This window comes from Mesocricetus auratus, unplaced genomic scaffold (genome assembly GCF_017639785.1).
Source record: "Mesocricetus auratus isolate SY011 unplaced genomic scaffold, BCM_Maur_2.0 Super-Scaffold_6730, whole genome shotgun sequence".
Classification (NCBI taxonomy): Eukaryota; Metazoa; Chordata; class Mammalia; order Rodentia; family Cricetidae; genus Mesocricetus; species Mesocricetus auratus.
The window spans coordinates 111,953,213-111,968,343 of record NW_024429184.1 but is presented as its reverse complement, the minus strand read 5'-3'; the positions used below and the strand labels follow the sequence as shown (position 1 = coordinate 111,968,343).

Here is a 15,131-nt window from a genome sequence, read left to right as displayed (position 1 = left end):
GTGTGTGCTTCGTGCCTCCCATCTGTGGTTTGAGAGGTGAGCTCTCAACAGACACACCTTTGCTCCACTATTGTGAACTCTAACCCTCTGAAACCGTAAGCCCAAATTAAACACCTTCTTTATAAGTTGCCTTGACCATGATGTCTTATCACAGCAATAGAAAAGAAATTAAGACAGGTTGGGTCTCACTAGGTAGCCTCAGCTAGTCTAGAGTTTGCTATCTTCTTGCCCCAGATCTTCAAGAGGTTGGGATTAAAGGTGTATACTCTTACATCTGAGCAATTCCAAAAATTTAAAAAGCAGAAACAGTTCTCATACTATTGTACATACTGATTGATTTTCAAAGCATCTAATGGATGTGGATACCAATGTTTTATTTTGGGGAACGGATTTATTCTATTTCATGACAGGGCAATAGCTACAAGTCCTGTACTCTGCCTTGGGTTTTGACTTTGCCCATTATTTTTCTTCTTCTGTCACAGATGCCCTTTCATCTCTTTGAGTCCCATATATACTGATGGCTTGGGTGCAATAAGATTTCTCTTAGGCATGTGAGATAACTTGAGCAACAAATCATATACTACCCATACAGTGAACCAGCTAAACTGGATGAGCGCCCTAAACATCTTGCTGTACAGTCTTACGGCCAAGCCTTTCTTCTAGGCATGGGATAGCAGAGGGTTACTGAGAGCCTGCTTCCTGTCTCTCATTGCTCTATAACAGTGTAGATCCTGGTAATCAATGTTGACGTTCTTTTCCAGTAAGTCTGGACTTGACCTAAGGGACCTCCTCAATCAGATCTCTAGACAGCCATCACATACCTCTTCAGTGTATCCACATGTCGGCCCAAGGCCTTGGGTTAATTTTGACTTGCTTTACTTGGGCACCAGGTGTACCAACTTTACTATTTTCCCAGATGTCTGCTTCCATTCTTGTGGTCATTTCTAAATCTGTTTTCGTGATTTTAAAATCACACCCAGTTACTAGTCCTTCCCAGATTTATATTTTTAAATCACACAACAGTTACCAAAGGAACTTCTAGGGAAACATGTTTTGAAGAAATCTCGAAGAATTCATGTTTTAAAAGAAGGAGAGAGGCAGGAGGAGGAATAAGGATGGGAGAAATGAATTTTGTTGGGAAATGATGGATATTTTATCTTAATCTTGGCGATCCATGTAGTATTTTGATTTGTGTGGTTTTGAAGTTCTGAGAAGTCTTGCAGACAAACACTAAGTTTAATTAAAATTGTTTTCAACATAAGCTCAAATAAAAAAAACCTATATTCAAGTGTACTAGGAAAGTGAGTGCCAGCTGCAAAGTTAGGCTCTGGAAAGAGACTTACATGGGCTGTACCTTTTCCAGGAGCTATTCCGTATCCCTGAACTTCAGTTCCTTTATTTGCTACATGGGAATCGTATCTATATCCCAGTACTGGACTAGGACTAACCAAGATGAATCATCAGGGTAAATATGGTAAGCACTCCCATCATTTTTGTTAAACTAAACATCTATTTGTATTCCAAGTATTAGATGCTGAGGATATAGACTAGAAGGTGGCCCTTTGCCTCGTGAAGTTTCATTCTGTAGGCAGGAGGCAGATTAAGAACGTATAAACCAATCGAGGGACAGTTTCTGATTAGTCACTCTATTATGAGGAGCATAAATCAGGGCTACGTGCTATAAGAAAGGAGCAGGAACTGCTTCGGACTGGATATCCCAGGTGGCTTCTCAGAGCAGGGGATTCTTACAGATATTGAGAGCTGAATGGTGAGGAGCCAGTCAAGCAAGCAGCCATGGAGGAATGGAAAGGCAGCAGGGAAAATACTCTTCCCTTGTTCAGGATGGAGGGGGAGTCTGGGTGACTGGCTAAGGAGACGATAGGTCACAAATAGCATCTTTCTTGCCATATACAGACCAGCACCTCTGGGCCTTCATTTGGGGGAGGAAAACGCAACCCATACTCTCTTTCTAGTGGGCTGGAGGAAGGGGAGTGGCTATGGGGAAGAGAGAGCTAATTAGCACAGTCTCTCGACTTGGGGAGAATTAGCCAGCCTGCTTGAACAGGTTTCTTGGGGCAAGGGAAGGATCTTTGGTTTGCATTGCTCACAAAGGCACACACACAAAATGAATGTGAACTATCAACTCAGAAGCTATGGGAATCTGACTTGAGAATGCAGAAGCCAGGGCCATCACTGGCTGTCACTGTCATTGTTACTGGCCTCATTCTTGTGAGGCCTATGCTTCTTTCTCTTGCTGGCTTGTTAGCCCAGAATTCTTCTTTTCTGCATTTTTTTCTGCCTACTGCTCTTCTTATGAAGGGCACAGAGTAATCTCTTGGGTGTAACTAAACATCAAGAAAATGCTTATCAAATGCCACATGCCATAATTAAGTCCTTTTTCAGAAAAAAAAAAACCTTCCCTGTGGTCAGTGACTTGCCAGTGGCAAATTCTCCTTGGTGCTCATTTGGCCTTGCCAGAATAGCCTAGAAATTGTCTTCCCTGTTGTGCCAAGAATCTCTTTTTGTGGTTTCTTAGTGGCTAGAGATCAAAGGGGACTGTGATATCTCTGTAACCCAAGCCAGAGCCTTCTGCAATAATGCACAGACAAGCAGAAATGGGAGAGAAATATTATATGGGGGCATGCTTTTGTTTCCCATCTTAATCTTTCCCAATGCAGACTTAACCTGCATGTTAATCTTTTGCCACACAATGGGAAATGAAGGTAAGAAGCCGCTGATCTCCCTGCAGTTTTGAGGAAACATTTTGTTGAGAATGTATAACATACCTTCTCAGAAATAATAGTCTTTCCTAATAATCTCTCTCTTTTTAAAAGCACTTAGTTCTTGTGTGTGTATATGTGTGTATGTGTGTGTGTTTGTGTGTATAAGTGTGTCTATGTATGTGTATGTGTGTATATGTACATGTGTATTTGTGTATGTGTGTATATAGGTATGTGTGTTTGTGTGTGTATCTGTGTACATGTGTGTGTGTATTTGTGTGTGTGTGTGTGTGTGTGTATGTGTGTGTGTGTGTGAGTCAGGGGACAACTCACAGGAGTCGGTTGTCTCCTTCCATCCTGGGATCTGGGAGAGCGAACTCAGGTCTCAGGCTGGAGGTAGGGTAGGCACCTTCACCTGCCAAACCACTTTGCAGGCTCTACTCTCTCTAAATAGCAAAACTTCCTCATCTGACTTAGGCTGGACCAAAGGCACTTTCTAATAAAAAATTTAACAATTTTTTTGTTTGTGTTAAAGAAGGATGTACTTTAAAATTTCCTTTTCTATCAGATTCTTATCTTTTTAAGCATTTTGTTATCCTCAGGGAAGGCAAGAAGTTTTGGGGAAGGAATTCAGACCAGTTTGGCCCTTTTAGCAGTAGCTGTGGTAAAAAGCCTGGCTGACAGCTGAAATAACTGCAATTGTTCAAAGTGAGCTTGGAGGACTTACCCTGCTCTTCTCTAGCAGACAATGCAGGTACCCAAATGAAAAACATACCGTGGTTATGGTTATCTTAGTCACAGACTAATGAAGAAGGTGCTTCCTTAAGTCTGTGTGGATTGTTAGTAAGAAGCTAATTGTGGGTGCTCAGACAGGTGAGTGTGCATACATAGGTGCATGTGTGAACGGAGGGACTGAACTAAACTCCCTTCTCCAGCCTTTCAGCTCACCTGGATCTGGTCACTAGCACAGCCTGGAACATTCCCTGCCAATCTTCCCTAGGCTTCAAGGGAATTTCACACTCTGAATCTCCCTTAGTATGTTTGTGCTCATTCGTTTGGGAACGCTCAATCCATCTGTTGAGTAACAATGCACATCATATCACTCTTTGTGTAGTTCCTCCTTGTAGTAGTTCAAATCCATCTCCAGTGAATTGGGATTTCCATTTCAAATTCATTGGTCTGTCTCTATCAGTTTATCGATGTCTCACTCCTTCAGGCTTCCATCCTTCTTTTAAGGGATTAAATTGAGGTATCTAAGATATTAAGCCGTTGGACAATCGATGCTATAAAAAGTCTGAGGTGGTCAGCCTTCCAGGGGCCAAATCCTCTCCTCCCCATCGTGTGCTGCCTTGCACACACACTTCTGATTGTGATCAACAAGGTCACAGCACAGTGAGGACACATCTACAAGCCACCTCAGATGTCTCCCAGGGAGAGTTAGCTCCTCAAGGAGGAGCTCCATCCATCAGGGGCACTACAGCTGCTGGTGCATTAAGGGGGGCCTAGGAATCAGAGGGGCAGTGTGTCTCTACATACAGCTTCATGATGTGTACCAAAATGTCCACGTGGGAATGAGAGTATATGCAGCTTTAATTACAGCTGGTCGTATTCTACCTGGGAATAGTAACTAATTCTGTCTTGGCTTTGGGAAATTCTGCACTTTTTCTCTGCTTTGCTTCAGCAGCTGATTTTGGAAGTAAAAAGAGTTGGAAGATGTTCCCATGTGTTTCCAATTGGATGAACTGTTTGCTTGTAAAGTTATTTTTCTAGGTTTTTTTCTTTCAATTAACATACTAGATCCTTGAGGAGTAGCCTGGAAAAATGCCCAAGTTGCTCTCTGGTTAAGAAGAATAGCACAAAGTCTGTATCCAGGGATCCCAGCCTCTGGTTAGAAAGCAGGTCAACACGGCACCTTAATTATTTCTTTGGGAAAAAAAATACTTAAAATGACTATTTGGGATTTCCCCCCACTTTTCCAACAGATAATTAGTTTGGCCTTGGTGCTCCATTCTTAAAGAAAAACAAAAGAAAAAAAACTATCACCAACTGCACTTGTAATAGTATTAATGAACACTCTTTGCTTTGTTGTAAGATTTCCATCTACTTTGAGAAGATTAACAAGCCTCCAAACAGAGGCAAGATGAAACCCATACTAGAGCCTTTGGCTTATAGTGACAAATAGATGCTCAGAGGTGTCCTGGAGTTATGAGACACTGTGTGTGTGTGTGTGTGTGTGTGTGTGTGTGTGTGTGTGTGTGTATGTGTGTGTGTAGGGGTGCTGGGGTCATTGGCCTCAAAGAATGTATGTGAAATTTGTTTAGGTCTAGTTATAGCTTCAATCTTAAAATTAAATATTTGAAAGTTGTATCCTGTTTCACCAGAGATGAAAGAGCTATCAAAGAGCAAACATTATTTGAGTGGAAGGTGTGGTCGTGGTGAGGCAAGGCTATTGTTCCCATAGCATAAAACACATTCCTCCAGGTCTCCCCCTTAATGACATGTGTATTTAAGGAGGGCCAGATGTGAAAGTATGAAGAAGGTAGGTCTCAATACTGGTATGGAAGGATGGCTGGAGTCATCACTCTGATTGCAAGGAATTTCTTTTTTTATTATTTTAATTTTAAATAGCTTGTTTCACATGTCAATCCCAGTTCCCTCTCCCAACCCCCCTCCACCATTCCCCAAGCCTCCCACCCTATGGCCACTTCCTTCCACATAGGGGATATCTAGACTACCACTGGTCATTGATTCATGTATGAATTGATTTATTACAGCTTTTCTCTTCTCTTCTCTTCTCTTCTCTTCTCTTCTCTTCCCTTCCCTTCCTTTCCTTTCCTTTCCCTTCCCTTCCCTTTTTTATTTTCTTTTTGGATTTTTGAGACAGGGTTTCCCTATGTAGCTCTGGAGCCTGTCCTAGAACTAGCGCTTGTAGACCAGGGTGGTCTCCAACTCACAGAGATCTGCCTGTCTCTGCCTCTCAAGTGCTGGGATTTAAAGGTGTGCACCACTACTGCAAGTCATGACTAAGTTTTTCTATTTTCCAGGCACAGCAATGATTTTTGTAGATTTAGACCTAGTCCTTAAAGCACTTAAAGTGTCCCCACATCCCTCCAAATTTACTGTGTTGAAATCCTGACACACAAGGTGATGGCTTCAGGAAGTGAGAACTTTGAGATGACACCAGTCATGGGAGCATGGGATACCTTATGAATGGAATTTAAATCCTTACAATGAAGACCTAGAAAGAGCTTGGCCTCTTTTCATCATGTGATGATGATGTCCATGAGCCACAGAACTGACCCTTAAGTGCCACCAAATCAGATAACTCCTTGATATCAGGAATTTCTGGTACTGTGGGAAATACGTTTTTGTTTCATATAAACAGAAATGGGATTCATGACAGCAGCATGACTGGATTGTCATCACAATGCAGGGTGTGGCAACTACACACCACCTAACTGTGTCACGTGACCCAGCTCCCATGGAGAAGAGGAAGGTGCCTGGATCATTTAGCAGCAGCTGTTGGCAACATGTGGAGAGGTGGTGAACTCTCATAAAGTCTCCGAGGAAGCAGTATGTTAGCCATGGCCTGCAGTGTTAGGTAGGTATCCTAATGTGCTTTCTATTGTTGTGATGAACACCAGGACCAAAAGCAGCTTGGGAAGGAAAGGGTTCATTTGGCTTACAAGTCCCAGTCATTGCCTGTCACTGAGGGAAGCCAAGTGGAAGCTCAAGGGGGCAGGAGTGAGGAGGCTGGAACTGAAGCAGAGATCACAGGGAAGCGCTGCTTATAGACTTGCTCAGCCTGTGTTTTCACAAGTTCTAGGACCACCTGCTGAAGGCAGCATTGACAAGCCTCCCATATCAGTTATTAATGAAGAAAGTTATCTACAAACTTGCCTACTGGCCAATCTGAGGGAGGCACTTTCTCATTGCAACTCCCTCTTCCCAGATGACTCTTGCTTGTGTCAAGTTGACAACAGCAACAAAAACTTATCAGTACCCCACCAGAAAGAGGACCGGAAGTAGACAGGGAAGGAGAGGAAACAGAAATATTTGATAGCATGCTGGAGGAGCTCAAGGAAGCTCCGTATGTGCTTCATGTAAAGTTTGGAAAAAAGTAGAAAATATCATTAGAACGGCTGGGGAATAAAGCACAGTAGGATGCTCACTTAGCATGCAAAGTCCTAAGTTTGACCCCCTGCACTGCATAAACCAGGTGTGGTGCACACACCTAAAGTCCCAGAAAAAGGAGGCGGGGAAGGGGGGGTCAGAACTCAGTCAAGCTGGCAGGATGGTCCATAGGTAAAGGCATTTGCTACCAAGGCTGTAGCTTGAGTTTAATCCTCAGAACCCTCATGATGAAAGAAGAGAACCAACTCCAAGTTGTCCCCTGACTTTCACATGTGTCATGATGCATGCTCACCCCCAGACACACATGGAAGTCCAAGGTCATCCTCAGCTATTGAGCTCTGAGATACTGACAGTATTGCAGAGAGCAGCCACCGCTGCAAGCTCCCCAAATATTGCTAGGTAGCATTGACATCATGGTACTGATACAAAACTAGACATACAAATGACAGCCTTCTTATGGCAGTAGTTTCATAGAATAAGGTAGGACTTAGAAATAAACCTATATTGCCATTGACACCTGATTTTCAACAAAGGGGCCAAAAACATGGCCTGGAGAAAGGGAGCCTCTTCAGCATGTACTGCCTGGAAAATCAGATATTCCTGTGTAGAGGAGTAAAAGTACACATCTCCCCCTGTACAAAAATCTATTCGAAATGCATCAAAGACCTTAGCATAAGACCTAAATCTTGGAAACTGCTAAAGATAAGGTGGATGGGGGGGCACTTAGAATCACAGGCACCAGTAGCAAGGGCTTTGTGAAATGGATTCCAGTAGTTAAGAAAGAACTGTAGGAATTAACTAACAAACAAGGTTGCTGAGATCAAAAGGCTTTAGCACAGTAAAAAAGGGGACAGCCACAGTGAAGAGACTGCCTACAGAGTGGAAGAAAACCTTCCCGGCTGTTCATCTGACAAGAATATATGATGAACTCAAAAATTTCATAAACAAAGGAACCCAGCCATTCAACATTGAACAGCCATTGGTAAAAGAAGAATGAATGGATGATAAACACATGAAAATGTAAAGCGATTTTGATATTCCATATCTCCCAAGTCAGAATGACCATCCTCATCAAGAAAGCAAATGACATCAAACGTTGGCGAGACTGTGGAAAAAGAGGCCTAATGCATTGCTATACATATGCCAATTAGTTCAGTGCCTATGAAAATCAGCATGGAACATCCTCAAAAACCTAAAATCTACTGTGTGACTGAGTTGTGACTCTCTTAGACATATGTTCAAAAGAATTAAAGTCGGGATGCAACAGATATTTCTGCTTGCCCATTTTCAATGTAGCTCTGTTCATAATCACTATGTCATAGAGTAGACCCAAGTTCCCATGAATGGATAAAACAATGTACTACATACATGATACAGTATTATTGATCTACTAAGAAGAACAAAAAAATCTTATTGTCAGGGTAATGGGTAAAATTGGAGATCCCCATATTAAGCGAAATAAGCAAGGCTCAAAAAGGATACTATACATAGTCTATCATATGCAGAATTTGACTTAAACAGAGAAATGTTAGGATGAGTGATATGACTCGGGAGAAAGGAAAAGCCTAAGACCTGGGTTCAATCCTTGGAAACCCACACAGTGAAAAGAAAGAACAACTCTGGAAGTTGTACTCTGACCTCGACAGGTGCACTGAGATAGTCCTGCCCCTTGCAAAATAAAAAGTAGAGGGGAAAATGGGCTTGAAAGTAAAAGAGAGCTATTTGGAAGGTGGGAGTATTAATAAGAGGGGAAATGCAGGACAAATAATATAATTTGAAAATAATCTGAGACCTAACTTCTGACATCTTCACAGGCTTAGATTTAGGTAGAACTACATTGGATTTTCAGACTCTAATCTTGTCCAGCAATTTAGGCAAGTAGTTTTCTCTCTTAACTGTATAATGGGGGGTACACTACTCCATAGGACTGCCGAGAACAGCACCTGGTAAATGGAAGATGTATAACAAATGGGGGCTCTGGCTGTCACTTTTCTTATGCTTCTAGGCAACGGTATTCCAGGAATCGTGTCTCAAATCTTCTACTGCCATCAGTTTACGCACAAACAAGGTGAGGTGCATTGATTTGTAGAGTAGGGTCCTTCCTGTGGCCCATCTGCTTATACATTATGAGAGTTTGGCTGTGAGACAGTAATTATTTTCTAGTCTAAGCACGGAAGTTCCTTGACTTTTATTCATATGGGTATCTATTGTTACACCCAATGTCTTTCATGTTGCTTAGTAAGGTTCCCTAAAACCCAGCACACAGCCCTTAGAGTGGGAATGAGGAAATGAAATCAGTTGATGATCTTGTAGAGGTAGCTGGTGTGTGAGGTATTTTTTTTCTATCATCCTTAAGAAATCCTGCAAGCGATAAAACAAAAACAAAGAACCAGCCATAGATTTCTTATTATGTATAGCTGCTTTTTAAAACCTGCCTATTGAGATTCTCACAGCCATTCTGATTGCTTTTCACATCAGTAGTCTCAAACAAACAAAGGCTGTTTCCACAGTGAGTGGGAGGGCACTCACCAAGCTAAAAAGCTCTTTCTGAGCCTAGAAGAGAAGGACTATTTTCTCATTTTTTAAATCCTTCAGGCTGTGGACTTAGTGTCTCTACATGGAAACTGTAACATACATGTAATGAGAATATATTAGGTAGCTGGGGACCATCATGGTCCCTCAGACCTCATTGGTTCCCTAGGAGAGATGAAGAGAACAAGCCAGCCCACTGGACAGCACCCACGCCAGATGCTTCTTGTGCTTCACCAGGGTTCATTCTCCAGACAACTGTTTGAACTGGGAAATACTAACTTCCGGTTGCAGATAAGAAAATCGGTATTCCCATAACAGAGACTGGGTCAACAAGAACTTCTCCAAACCCTGAGAGGTGCTCAGAGCCAGGCCTGGATAGAACAGTATTACCCAAGGTTCTTGCTCATGAATGTAGCATGCATGATGTAATCTACCTCCCCTTGCTTAGGCTACATCAATATTAGACTACACCAATATTCAGCAGACACCTAAGTACTTAGCATTGTAGCAGTGCTGTGGAGACATGGGGGGGGGTGGCGTGGACTAAGGCAGGGAAAGGGAGTTGGGGCCAGACCAGATTCTCAGGGGGCGTTTTGGAGACTGAACAGGAGTTGGCGAAGTGAAGACCAGAAGGAAAAGGGCATCCTAGGGATTAAAGGGAGGAGCAATCACATATTCACAGAGTGTCCGGCTCTTGCTCTTGGGGTTGCTGGTAACTCAGTCCAGTTCTGTTATCTGTGACAATCAAGGAAACACACAGGACAGATGCTGTAAAATTCATGTCTGCCATATGGATAACATTTTGGTTTACGTATATTCTGCCTTATTCCACAAAGGGTTAGAGGTAACATTCATTGCTTGGTTTTAATGCAATGACCTTTCTAATTAAGTTTTTCTCAGCACTGTCGTGCTCATCTCTGTATTCCCTGAGCCATATGCTGGGCGACATGAATAAGAGTTGAATTGATTTTGTACACTCTGAGTTTGCTGAAAGTGGTTAGCAGGGGCTGTAGGTTCCAGAAGCTCAGTGGGCGGCAGGGAAAGCTGGGCCAACACTTCAAATTCCTTAGGTTGGGCCACACTTCACTGCATCTCAGCTGCCTCGGAATACAAGGACATCGATTACGTCGTGTGTTTTTAAGGAAAAAAAAATTGCAAAGTTCATCTGTAACAACTCTATAAAGCCTGATACAGTCTCCCTTCAGATACAGGAAACACGGGAGAGATATGTCTTTACAGAGAGCATTCTTGATGGTGATAGGCTCTCCCACCCTGAACAGTCAGAACTTCTAAAGAGCAGTGAGACCCCTGGAAGAGAAAGTGGACCTCTCCACCTTCCTACTGCAGCTTACCCTTACAAGGTAAACCTCAAAGATGCTGCAAATGCTGACTCCGCAATTTTATCTCCCGTCACTGAGCCTAAGGAAATAAGCATAGGAGTTTATGGGAGTGCCATGGCAGAGCTGCTTACACAGTCACAGCAAAAAAAAAAAAAACCCAAAAAAAAAAACCCAAAGTCACCAAAATCACCTTCACGACACGCTTCCTATTAGAGTCATACGACAGCTCAAGGCAACAGTGCAGACACGCTTATTTAAATAGAAAGTACTTTTTGTGTGATCTTTTAAAAATCAACAGGACATTGGCTATCAGGTGAAATTGCTGCTGAGAATGAAATCATGTTTACAGAGGAAAAAATGTTTGAATTATAAATATCAAAATGTTATTAAGTGTCTGGGTGAAGGGATTTTAGCTAAACTTTTGTGTTCTCAGGTTTTAAAGAGAAAAATCAAACACCGGTTAGCTGCAGGGTTTTAAATAGACAATATGCCTACAGATAATGGACAATTCACCTGGACCTAGAGTCTTCATCCCTGAAAGTACCTCTGGTGGTGGCTTTTCTGTTTATCAGAGGATCCAAGCTTCCCTTTAGCTGGTCTCAACTGTGAGGCCCTTGTTAAAAGAATGTGGGAGTACAGCTTCATCACCTAGAACATTTCCTCAAAAGTTGATGCTTGAAATAAACAAATACCTCAGGCTCCAACTATGCTGGGGGGTCATGGAAACTAGAAACTTAGGAGATAGTCTGAGGTCCAGGTAAGGAGAGGGCTCCAAAGTTGAGGAGGCAACACTCAGGTCCTACAGGCGAGAAAAGGCTGAGCCCCGAGCCTTTGCTATGACTAAAATCATAACTCTCTCTGTAAGCTCAATATTTGACAAATTCAGGGTATTTCCCATGGTGTTTATAATTCTTTATAAGTTATGTTATTTTTTTTACAATATATATCACTGGAGCCAAGAACTCATTTTGAGGAGAAATGCTCCATTTTGACTATATTTATTTATAAGTAGATGTCTTCCTAGTTTACATAGGAGATACTGTGTACAGAATGGGCAATTCTTCTGACTAGTAATGGCTGTAAGTATGCATAGTTTCTTCCCACTGCAGTGAGTGACACTTTTGATGTTTATTCAACAGAGCCTCCTATTTCTTGTAGCTTCCTTTAAGGAAAATAGGCATTCTTTATGTCGCCAACACTACATGTCTAATACTTCCTTAGTTTAGAGTTCAGTTCACATCAAAGCTTTAGGTTGTGATCACATTTGATTGACTTACAGAGTTAGGTTTGTCTTTGCTGTTCATCAGCTCTGAAAGATTTAAACCACCTATAATCTTCAATATAGCTATATCCCATGATGTTATCCTCTATTATCTACCTATCAATCATTCACCTTGCTATTTCTCTCTCACATATGACAGCTGTAACCTGAAAAAGTAAAATATAAGGGGCTGTAGAGATTTCTCAGTGGTTAAGGGCACTTGTTGCTCTTTATTATTGAGGACCCGAGTTCAATTCCCAGAACACAGTTTGGATGATCACAACCACCTATAACTCTAGCTGCAGGGGACATGATGCCTTATTTTGGCCTATGTAGGTACTTCCCCACCCCACACACATGGCACTCTCTCTCTCTCTCTCTCTCTCTCTCTCTCTCTCTCTCTCTCTCTCTCTCTCACACACACACACACACACACACACACACACACACACAAATGAAATAAAATAAAATGAAAATCCAAAGTACAGATTTGGCTGGCATGGAAATGCGTGCCAAGGAGATGGTTCAGCATTTGAGGTTCAAGTGTTCTCTATTCTTGTACCACTTTCCCCATTCTCTCCATGGTCGCACCCAACATTGGTCTGTCCCTCCTACACGGACTTACGCAACCACTAGTTTCAGTGCCCGGCACTCTTGTCGATAGATCTAGAAGCGTCTGATTAAACTGTTCATCTACTGGGCCAGGACAATTGACTCAGCTGTGGGCACCTAATCCAACTCCAACAATCAGAGAATTCTTGGAAGCATTTGAAATAAACACCAAGGAAAGAGGATTTTCTCCATTTACATGCTGCAATGGGAACACAAGTCAAGAACTAAATCTGCCTGTTCTGGCTGGACGCGGGGGAGCCCATCTGCAGACAGGAAAAGAGCCACCACCCAAGAAGAGCACAACTAACATGGAACATCACAGTAGAAAAGTTCAGGGAGTCAGTAGGGACTGCGGGCCCCTTCTCCACCTTGATTCCTAGCAAAATCCCTTAGTTTTGGTGTAAGCTTGTTGAGCTGTGTTTCTGTCATCCTTGGTCCTTTGCTTACCTCCCAAGTCATCATGGCTACATACACAAGCTCTAGACGCACGCAGAGTTAGCAGTGCAGCATGGAAGTCTGTCATGAGGGCAGCTAATTAGGTGTAGTTTTACTGAGGTAACATTGAAGCACCAAAGCTCTAAGCAGTATGAGTGCCTTCAGCTCAGTCCCCACTTCTGTAAGCTGCAGCCTTCCCATAGAACATTCCTTGTTTACTAGCTGCTTCGCCCAATGTCAAGCATCTGCCCAGAAACGGCATCAAGTATTCACTCTTGATACAACTCTGTCTTTAATTTTGTCTCAATGAAGGACCTAACACGGTCAGAAGATACTGGGTTTTTAGAGTCCTCCTTTCTTGGCTCTTAAGGTTCTCATAGGCCACTTAGAAAGAAAATGAATGTGAACTTACATGAGATGCAAAGAAATTGTACAGAAATTCAGGCTGACGTCAGAAAGCAGTTGGAATACAGGACACTCCTCTACCCGCCCTCCCTCCCAAACAAATGCCATATGTCTGTTCACAATGCATTCTGGCTTGCTGCTATGTGGTTGACCTCCGATACTGAAAAGATGCCAGAATACTTGAGACCTCATTTCTCTTCCGCTCATTGTTACATCCGTATTTAATATGGTTGAGAGGAAAAATTAAAATGATGACAAGCAGGCCTGGGAGTCTTTCAAGCAGTCCCTTAGTGAGTCAGATCTCTGGATGTGTCACGGTATTTGTGATGGTTCACAGAGGAAAGTCTGTTGAGGCTTTGGGAAATGATGTTTATATTGCCTGCAAGAGTGTTCAGATCACTCTCTATATATATGTCATCTGCAGAGCAACTAAGAAGTGGGATCCATTTCCTTCTTTCTCCTTGTCCCACAATTCAATTCCAGAAATTTATCTCGCATGCAGAACAAGTTATAGCTAGGCTTGTGGTGCCACACGTAGCATGGGAGAGTGGTGCATCTCACTATACGTGAATTGTAAATAAAAATTTCCTTAAAAATTAAGATACATTTTATGTTGCTTTTCTCAAGATAGCATAGTAGAGTATCCAAACTTTGGAGCTTAGAGAAACTCTCACCATTCAGGAAGTTACAGATCCAAATTAAAGGTGACAACAAGGTCTCATTAGAGGAAGTATGTCATTGCTGGCATGCTTTGAAGAGTACATCTTGTCCCCAGATCCTTCCTCTTGCTCCAATCTGTGGATGCCAATTTTTGAGCACTCTTCTTCAGCCACGTGGTTCCTCTGTGATGCCTCTGTCTTGCCTAGGGTCTCAGAGCAGTGGAGCCAGCCAAGCGTGGATTTAGAACCCTGAATGTGAGCCCAGGTAACTTTCCTACTTCTGTTCTCTCATCCATTTGGTAGCAGTGATGGAAGGCTGGCTGCTGCAAGACAGAATTCCTCCACATCTTCTAGCTTATGGGGCTGCTTGCATTCCTTGGCTCGTAGATACACCCTCCCAGTCTTTGCTCTTCCCATGCCTTCTCTCTTGTAAGCACACCAGTCGTGTTAGATTAGTGGCTGTCCTCATCCAGTATGACCTCATTTGATTTGATAACGTCTGTAGAGACTCCATTTCTAAGGTCATATTCTGAGGCATTAAGGGTTAGGGCATGATCACATGTTCCTGGAGGACACAGTGTAAGTAATAGCAGTTGTATTGTCATCTATGGTTTTTCAATAATGTTTATTGTAAAAACTATAAAGAGGAAAGTAAAACCATCCATATTCTCCTACCAAAAGGGTCGTGCTACAGAATTTCTTTGCATGTATTTCTTGAATATTCTAGAATATGGGTATTTGGAGATGTGTGTCATTTCCTCCAGATGATAATAAATTATGCTATGGTTACGATTTCTCTCTCTCTCTCCCTCTGTGTGTGTGTGTGTGTCTGTCTGTCTGTCTGTCTGTCTGTTTCCCTCCTTCTCTTCCATTATACTGGGGTAACCATGTGCTTCAGATAAATTTTTATAAATAATACAAATGAAATGTCCATTTTTACATAACGTATTAAATTGTTTTCCACAAAGGATATTATTTACTCTCACCAATACCATGTGAGTATTCTAATTTCCCCTGTATATCAGAAATGCCA

At 42.3% G+C, this 15,131-nt stretch overlaps 1 protein-coding gene and 1 long non-coding RNA gene across 8 annotated transcripts in view; one reads left to right on the top strand and one right to left on the bottom strand.

Annotated features, from left to right (window-relative positions):
• Ppp2r2b (protein phosphatase 2 regulatory subunit Bbeta) overlaps positions 1-15,131 on the bottom strand; it is a 390,383-nt gene that overhangs the window by 284,334 nt on the left and 90,918 nt on the right. The gene's annotated exons all lie outside the window — the stretch shown is intronic.
• Positions 6,175-15,131, top strand: part of LOC121138878 — a 31,122-nt gene continuing 22,165 nt past the window's right edge. For 2 of the 4 annotated variants that reach the window (XR_005875757.1, XR_005875759.1), the window contains exon 1: positions 6,176-6,321. This is a non-coding gene — a long non-coding RNA (uncharacterized LOC121138878). Of the gene's footprint in view, positions 6,322-8,859; positions 8,923-15,131 lie in introns of all 4 variants that reach the window. The other 2 variants (XR_005875760.1, XR_005875758.1) reach the window with 2 other exon arrangements.